We start from the raw sequence: 9193 nt of genomic DNA on the forward strand, positions 1-9193 counted from the left end.
AGAATGGATGCTAGATACATTATTATTTGAAGACTATAAGTCAAAGAATTATTAGATCAGTAAAACAGAAATTAACTTTTTTAAATTCTTTAAAAAAAACAGTTATTAAAAATGCTTGATCTTATTAATAAACCTTACCGATTGTACCATGTATAACAGTAGAAACTCTACCATTTTTTTAATTTTCTCTATTTTCGGACAATGTTTAGTCTTTACACTTTCAAATTTTTCGCCATTTAAGGCGCCTTCTACGTCTGGCGTGAGGCGTTTTTAACCGGTTTGTGGCCGGATAACCCGACTGGATTACCGACCGGATCCCGGCCGGTAATGATGCCGGGATGCGATCGGTTTACCATGGCGTTTTAGGGGGTGAAAATTTTTCGTCCTGATAAGAAAAAAAAAACTATTATCATTTTTTTCGCAATTTATTCTTCAACATGATCTCCCTCAAGACTAATACAAGTCTCATAAGGTCTTCTAATGCAGTGATGATATTTTTATAGAACAATTCGTCAATTTCCTCAAAATACTCATTTACAGCATCGATAACTTCCTTGCTGCTCTGAAATTTTTTACCTCCGGTTTTCCGGGTCAATTTTTGATCGACTGTTAGCAAACGCGACACCCATCTAGCACGGTGCTTCTCCATGCCTAAATGTTCATGTAAAATATTTCGTACACGCTTAGTTGACATCCTAGTCATCTCAACTATCCCACTTACCTTCCATCTGCGGCGCTGTATCACCATTTTATGAAATTTTTCGATCATTTCGGGAGTAGCGACCTCAATGGGGCGTCCTGGACGTTGTTCATCAGAAGTGTTCTACGACCTTTCTTAAATTCAGAAACCCACTCTTTAACCATCGAATATGATGGAGAAGAGTCTTTCAGAGTGAAATCCATTTCTTCTTTAATTTAATGTCGTATTAGGCCTCTTATATAGAAGTATGTAATGACCGCACTGTCCTATGATTTTTCCATTTCTGCACAAACAATCGAGGTGTATTTTTTCAGTAGGCTCTCAAATGTATACTAATAGAGCAATCGACTTGAAAATTGAGATACAAGCTAATGAGATATATTACTATAGAATACAAGCTAAAAATTAGACCTGCTGGCGCCATCTCTGGGTCAGGCCGGAAATTTATCACCCAAACCTCGTATCTTGAGCAATCATTGTTTGTGTTTGGCGAAAAATAGACTTTTCCACATCACTAGTAAGAAATGGTAATTCTATGTTACTGAATAACAATATTTACAAATATTCTATTTGATGTTTTTTGAGGCTAATGTACTCAATCTCTAAATTACAAATTCAATCACCTCATTTCGATAAATTAGTGCAGGAATGAAATTTTTGCGAATACTAGTCAATATTCCTTTGTAAATACAAGTGTGTAGGCAGAGTGTGAAGCTGTGTAATTCTATAATTTTTGCGTAGAATAAAATTTGTAAATGATAAACTCGACTAACCTGAAACTTAAAGCTGATGTTTAACAGCCCTTTTTGAATATTTCGCTTAGACGTAAAAGTCAAAAAGCGTTATTGAACCGTTTAAAAACCGTACTAAGGGGGGCCAAATAATTTTCTGAAAACGTCTAATGTTATGAATACGTCCTAATTAAAAAAAAAGAATGATAGAGAAATGGCCGCTCCAATGGATCAGAGCCATCATTTTGTTTTTGAAAATTTGGATTTTATATGAAAAATCAGCCGCAAAATCCCACTATAACGTAATTTTTGTTCAGATAACACCATTTTTCTGTTTTTTTGTGCCTCACATTAAAGCCACAATTTTTTTTTTTGGTTCAAATTTGGGATTGCGAATGGGAAATCAGCTTACCTAAAAACTCCTTCACAGTATATTGTATGCCAATCCTGTCTTTTTCTTCAATTTTTGTCGTTTTTTCGAAATTGTGACCACTGTGAATAAAATTGAAAATTCAGTATATATCGATCTGAGTTCAAATTGATTCGGATTGAACATTTTGTTCCGATTGGAAGTGAGGATTGAACCGGATTGAGTCTGATTAATTTGTGACCGATCTGGATCGAACGAAATGTCGATTTTTTCAGAATGGTTCGGATTTATTCGGGTTGGTGCGGATACAAATTTCGGATTAATTCGGAATAAATTTCTACCCGAAACTTTCAACAAGGTTGAAGGCTATAATCAGCATTTATCCAAGAATATTAAAAAAGTATTCTTATATATTAAATGTAGTATATATGAAAATTGTTTTAAATAGATGATGATCAGACAAGGGAATACTGGCTGACAATGAATGGCATCATGTTCGATTTATCTACTCATCTCATCGAAGCTCTGCAGAGGGTTATCTTCTCCTTTTTTTTCAACATACTGTATCCCAAATCTCACGAGAACTTTTTGAAATTTGTGCAAATGGTTTTTCTGAATACGCATCCTATTGGTAACACGCAACGCTCTGATATTACCTGATTCACTGTAATACTGTTTTAGATTTTTGAACATAGACAAACGGTGATAAACAATTATAGTTACTTTTTGATATTTATTTATATTAAAAAAATGTGTTCAAATTTTCACTTTAATTTAACAACAGGTTTATCTATAGAGCGAAAAAATATTTTATTTAAAATCTATTTGCATGAAAAGAAAAATTCGTTGACTCCTTTAAATTTAATTTTTAATTTTCATGTTTAGTTTTATTTTTATTAAAATTTGATATTAGATGGGTTCTAGCACCCTCTAAATTATTTGTATAAGAATGAGGAGAACGCATATAGACAAATTTAAATAATAATGATCTTTTTTACTTTTACAATAAATATAACAATACAATGTTTTTTTTTACTCAACCGATTTTTACTTTAAATTATTTATATAATTTAATACATTTTCAATTTATTTAGTTCTTATCTTTAGAATATATTAGATTCAAAATATTTATTACGGCGTATGTTGCGTTTTTACATTTCGAAATATGAAAATACATTTTCATATAAATATTATATCTTTCAGTGGAAAATATTACGAAATGTGTAAATTTACTAGCAGACAATAATTGTCGACTGTTCGCTGTCAGTTTTATATACCCTGTTAAATTTAAGTCTAGTTGAGAGGATTATACTCTCGTGAGTAATTTTTAACATTTCTATGGCAATTTCACGTTGTTGCGCGTAAGTCCACTTTTTACGTACGCATCTAATGAAAAAATGCTTGTAATAAAATCTTTTTATTTTCGAAAAGAAGAAGGGAGTTCATAAAAATGTACCTTACATATACCATAAGAAATACGTAAGTTTTATTTGAAAAAATCGTTTCGAATCGCGTCAGATGGGGCTGAATTGGCGAACAATGAGATTGTTGTCTATTCATGAAATACGCAAAAAAAGACGTGTTGATTGTTTGCAGAAGGTCTGTTTAATTGTAATCAATTACATTTTTAACACCTCTTTCAACTACCTGGACAGAGGGCTAAAGGAAAGTACACAAATTAGAAAGCTCAGTTTTATTGTTAAAAATAAATGGCTTATTTTGACTCAAAGTATGTAATCAGTCAATGAGTTAACTACTATCAGCGCTAACCAGAAACAACGACGTAGACAGAGTAGTTGCCTCTTTCCTTTTGGGTGCTTTTCCAGTCAGTCCCTTTGCTTTCCTTATCATAGTACTTGTTTTTGGCAAGTACCCTCGCCTCTCATTATCGGGGATGCTTATTTTTAGTGAACCCCCTTGCCGATTAGAATCCAAGTGCTTGTTTTCGATTAACATTTAGAATTAAGTGCTCAAAATGGAAGGTTTTCACACAACTGCGGTATGTATCTGGTTTTATTTGATTACAAGCAGTTCTGATTCGCTGTTTCATGTTCTACCGAGTTGTTGGCACTTCTTGACCAACTAGATTCTTTAAATAAACCCACAAAAAGAAATCCGCCGACACAGGGTCTGGCGATCTGGCAAATCAATTTATCGGACCTCGTATACCGATCCAAAGACCGCTGAATTCGCAATTCAGTACTTCACATGCGATTGCCGAATAATGCGCTAGACAACCGTCATGTTGAAACCACGTGTTCTATCGCACTTCCAATCTTAGCTCTCGAATGAATAAGATTCATTTCAAATTTTTCCTGTGCAGATAAAAACTCCTTTATAAAAGTAATCAGGTTAAGTAATAAGGGAATACAACAAAAACTAATTAAATCAAAGAAGCTAAGAAATTATCTATGGCATGGAATTTAGGAAAGGTTATTCTAAGATGTGTTTTAAGTTTTCATCCAATATCATTCGTTTTGAGACAAGGGACGGACGTGTTGCGCAATGAGTTTAGTATGCGCGAGTCGGTTCGAAGATATGTTTCTGATAGAAAGAGGTAGGAAATATAGAATATTTTTGCAGAAAGGGGTAAGATCCAGGCGATCCCGGAGGGTAGGAAGACTTGAAGTCAGCGTACCCTCTCGCTCGAGAAACGGCTACAATTGCGTCTGTAGTCGTGTATCTAGTGTGCATCAGGAAACACTTACAGGACTGCTTGTTGGTCCGAAGTAGGTCGGTTATGAGCCAATGTATCTCTTTTACAGGTGGACGGCTATAGGTGCGCCTTTAGCCGTACACATAGTGGATTGTGACAGTCACGTCTCTATGCAGGGGACGTGAAGGAGGTTGCCTCTGTTGACGTCGTCCTTTGCCTAGTCGTCCTTGGCCACGGTTGCACTCGGGATAAGGATTCACCTCGGCTGCTAGGCACTAGTGGCTCTGGGGGTTGGTCCATTATAATGGTTATTTTTGTAACGATAAGGAGTGAGAAATTATTACGCTTGAAAATACCATGTTACTATTTTATAAGCAAGTTCCATCTATGCAGATATCGACTTTTTTCAACACGTGTTTTCATTACTGGGTATTTTGTTTTTTTATAAGGGTTAATTTTACTAAAGAGCTTGATGTAACACTGAAAAATAATGAAAGAACACAAAACTCCAGAGGACAAAAAAATGTAAACTAGACATTTTATATAATTTAATTATTTGTTTACAGGGCGCCGCTGAGCTGCCGCCAAGCTAGCGCTGCCTGGTTTTCTCGAATGCTAATATAGCAAAAAAAATTTGTATGTAAAAAATAGCAAAATAATAGCAAAAAGATATTTATTACATGACATTTTGTTTCTCGTTAATGGCGTCGTTGAGTTGTCTGACATGTCAGGACCTAGCGTTCGTATTTTGTTACCTACTGTTGCGATTTTATATTACCAAGACTATTCTTTTTGTTAACTATGCTTGAACTGCAATTGTTCTTTTATGTTTTTATTGTGTTCTTCTTTAACTCTCTTGTTACAGTCGGTTAAATAAGAGCGTGGTGATGATTACTAGCAATCGGTAAATGCGAATGGTGTATTTTTTTCATATAGAGGTCAGTATAGTCCTTCATGCTTTATGAAAGAGAATCAGCTGACTGTTCTTTTTAATACGAACCGAGCATTTTTCCAAAATAAGTGCTGCATACGCTTCGCGCTTCGAAGCAGTTTTTTTGTGCTCTCACCCTAAAGGTCCCATAATAACCCAATCGGCTGCTGCGAAATATATGCAAAAGTCTAAACAGTTTGTGAGTAAGTGGTTGAATCGTTTCAAAAAGGTGAAAAATGTCGATGACTTCCCAAATCGCGGTTCTGTCCAAAGTATGCCTCGAAGATGCCAAGTGATTATTGACGATAAAGGTGATTGGACCTTCTACTAATGTATTTGGATGAAAGTTTTCGATCAAATAAAACAGTATTTGAAAGAATTTTCGTATTGACTCTTTTCGTTTTCTCACAACAGTGATCACGCTATTATTTAAGGGACTGTATGTTCTTTTATTGACTTTTCTTAAATTTTGAATAAACTGACCTGAATTATTGTAGTCAAAATATGAGCTTTGTAATTACGTAACCCTCCTTTCTACCATATTTTATCTATACACTGGGTTAGTTAGTTTTATCGACCCTAATTCTTTTTTTTCGGTTTGCCTTTGTTCATTTTCATTATCTTATTACCTTTTGCCTTTCGTTATTTTGTACTATTGTTGGCTTGAAAATGGGGTATATCTTTTTGACTGAGGTTAGTACGGTTCCCTCTTATATTTTGTCCTGAAACGTCCAATCGTTCAGTGAGTTTACCTGTCCCTTTCGGAACGCAGGTTCCGGTAACTTTACGTATATTGTCAATGCATGTATGCCCACGGGTGCTTAGGTCAGATCAAAGTTAGATATATTAGATATTAGATAGGTTAGATATATTATACTCGGTAAGCGATGCAATGGACAATTCGTGTCAGACTCTTGGACTCTGTCCAACCCGTCCCATTGCTTCGTTTGACCTCTCCTAATTGCTCAATTCTGATTATTTTTGTATTTATTAATGAAACGTGATCGAGCCGAGTCAGTGCGTAGAGTTTTCCGCGAAATCTGGGATTCAATTTCGGTTCATTTAGTTTTATTTTCTCTCTAGGTTAAAATTTACTATCTCTAGGAATTCAAGCAACTGACCACGTAATCGCCTTGATTTTCTGATTTCCAACTCATTTCGTTTAAATTTAAGAAAATTTAAATTTAGAAATCTGTACTGTTAAAAGAAAATTCGATTTTAATGTTCTTTCCTTTTCACATGTGTAAATCGGTCGTTGGATTTCAAGAACCGCCCCCCCCCCCCTTTCCCAAAGATACTAGCCCTCATCCTCTCCTTGTTTTTCTTCCTCCGTTTCAGGTGGCGAGCTTTGAAAATTTTTCTTCTTTGGAAGGAATACTTAATTCTATTGTCCTCATTCACTGAATATTCCCTTTTTTTTAGTTTGGCCGGCAATACATATAACAAATCGAAGGAGCCTGGCTGGCGCCCAATTTAAGTCAAATTATATACGCATACGTACAGGCGCAATCATATACGTATACGCATATATTCTTATTGAACATAACCTCGATTTATCGAGGTAGTAAATTTGCGGCACAAGCTTATATTTTCATAATTTTAACGCAATTCCCTATATTCATTTTACTCGTGTGAAACGCGTGCAGATGATGTGACTCTTGTCTACTTTTCAGAATTTGCGTGCTTGAGCCTATTTCGTGATCCTTCTAGTCCTAATTTGAAGAGGTTTTTTATGATTTAACATTTTTTCAATTTAATTTTATTCTAAATTTATCTTTGGTCCCAGTTACAAGGTGCCTAAATCTCAGCCTAAAAGATTGTGAACCTGTCTTTTAAATCAAATTTTAAAAATAAATTTAATTATCTTTTTAATCGAAAAGGAGAAAATCACTAAATTCTTAAAACGACTCTTTCCGTTCCTATAACGGCATATGCAGCCCTATAGACTCTCGCCCCTCACTCGCTGTCCGTGGTACCCCTCACGTCATGGAAATTAAATTAAGACAACGAAAGTTGCAACCAAAACACTTGCACTAGCAATCTAAAAGGGTTATACGTTAGGTCCTAATATTTGGGATTGTTTAGACCCTGGCGTATCTCTCTCTATCTCGCATACTTGTATTTATCATATGTGACGTACGCCGAAGGAAGGGGGCTTACTATAAAATAATCAAAATAGAGTTTTCTACACATTCCGATAGTTTTTGAGCTACTTCTTTTAAAGAAACCAACGAAAAAAATTCAAGCGTTATTATTGCTAATAGTTGAATTGTTAGGTGCCCAAGAAATCAGGCTCTTCCTCCAGAGCTCATGATTCCATGAAGCACCTCCCACAACTCACCAGTAAGGGTACCGACGCACAAAATCATGTAAAAGGAAGACGAGGCCTCGTCCATTCTAATATCAAAAAATTTTGTTCTTTAAACTTGTGTGCAGCTTTTTTCAGGATAATGGGAAACAGGAATCATTATTGATTATTATTTGGTACGCGACAAAGTGACTACTCGGCCTTATAGAGACTATCAGGAAAAAAATATTTCCAGTTAATTTTAGTTCTAGTAACCGTTCAAGTACCGAATGCAAGCCACTAGAAAAAAAATCAAAGAAAAAGGCTCTTAAGAACCACTAGGGACTGCGGTACGGGTTTAAACAGGTTCTATTCATAACCTAATAGGCATTTATACTAAGGGTCTCGACTGCAGTGGGCACCTTATGCATTCATGTATTTTTATGTTATGTCACGATGTGTGTCAATTTATAAATACATAGGAATCACTGCTGCGCATGCCAGAGATCTCCGCGTTCTAACATCACTGACGCAGTGGTTGGCCAGAGTTGGCGCGAAATTGCTAGTCTGTATTAAGATTGAAAATGGGTATTAAGTACCATTGTTTTCAATTAAATAAATATTAATTACAAATTTGCACACTGCTGCATATAAACTGCATAAATTTTCATTTCAATTTAAAGAAATATTTGTAACACATGCATTTTTGAAATAAGCGGTTCTTTTTATTCAATTAGAATTTTTTGTATAACAAAAATGTAAGTTAATGAAACTTATATACATTCTTCTATATTTGATGCTACTTATTGGTTTTAATTACTATAATTGTTTTTAATACCGATTAAGAATTTTGCACTAACTGCGGTTGCGTGCGACAATGATTTTAAAAAAAAACTGTGCGAGGAATCAAAATGTTTGATTTTAAAAGTTATAAAAGGTCTTTCCTTTGTAATTGAAAAGTGTCTTATACATGGTGTTTCATCTATCTTTTTTACAATACTATCACATTTGTTAAATTTCAAACTTCTAGAGCGCTTTCTAATGCATCGAAGGAAAAGTGTTTTATTAATTTAATGGACGTAACGTTGGACAGCTCCGAACAGCTTTAAAAGAAATAGTAATATCATTATTTTTGCCGCTTAATGCGTATTAAAAAAGGAAGGTCAGAAAAATAATTAACAGTCATTGATAATGTTCAATAACTTTTTATACAAGTCTTTCTCACCCGGCTATCTTACTCATCTCAATCTCAATCATCTTGGCGATCGAACACGAGACTTCCAGATAAAAGGGACAATAGTTACATCATCGTCTGACAAAATTTCTATTATTGTAGATTCTTTGGAACTTTTTTATGTTTTTTTTTTGAAATTCTTCGCCAAAGTGCATTACTCCGGACATAGGAACTAAACTGCTAAATGACTTGGCAGATTTTACTTGAAAGAAATCAATATTTTCTTTTAACAAGGGAACGATTTTCTTGAATCAAGAAAATAATAAAATCAGGACAATTTCTTA

Source organism: Belonocnema kinseyi, chromosome 1, assembly GCF_010883055.1.
Source record: "Belonocnema kinseyi isolate 2016_QV_RU_SX_M_011 chromosome 1, B_treatae_v1, whole genome shotgun sequence".
In the NCBI taxonomy this organism is placed as follows: Eukaryota; Metazoa; Arthropoda; class Insecta; order Hymenoptera; family Cynipidae; genus Belonocnema; species Belonocnema kinseyi.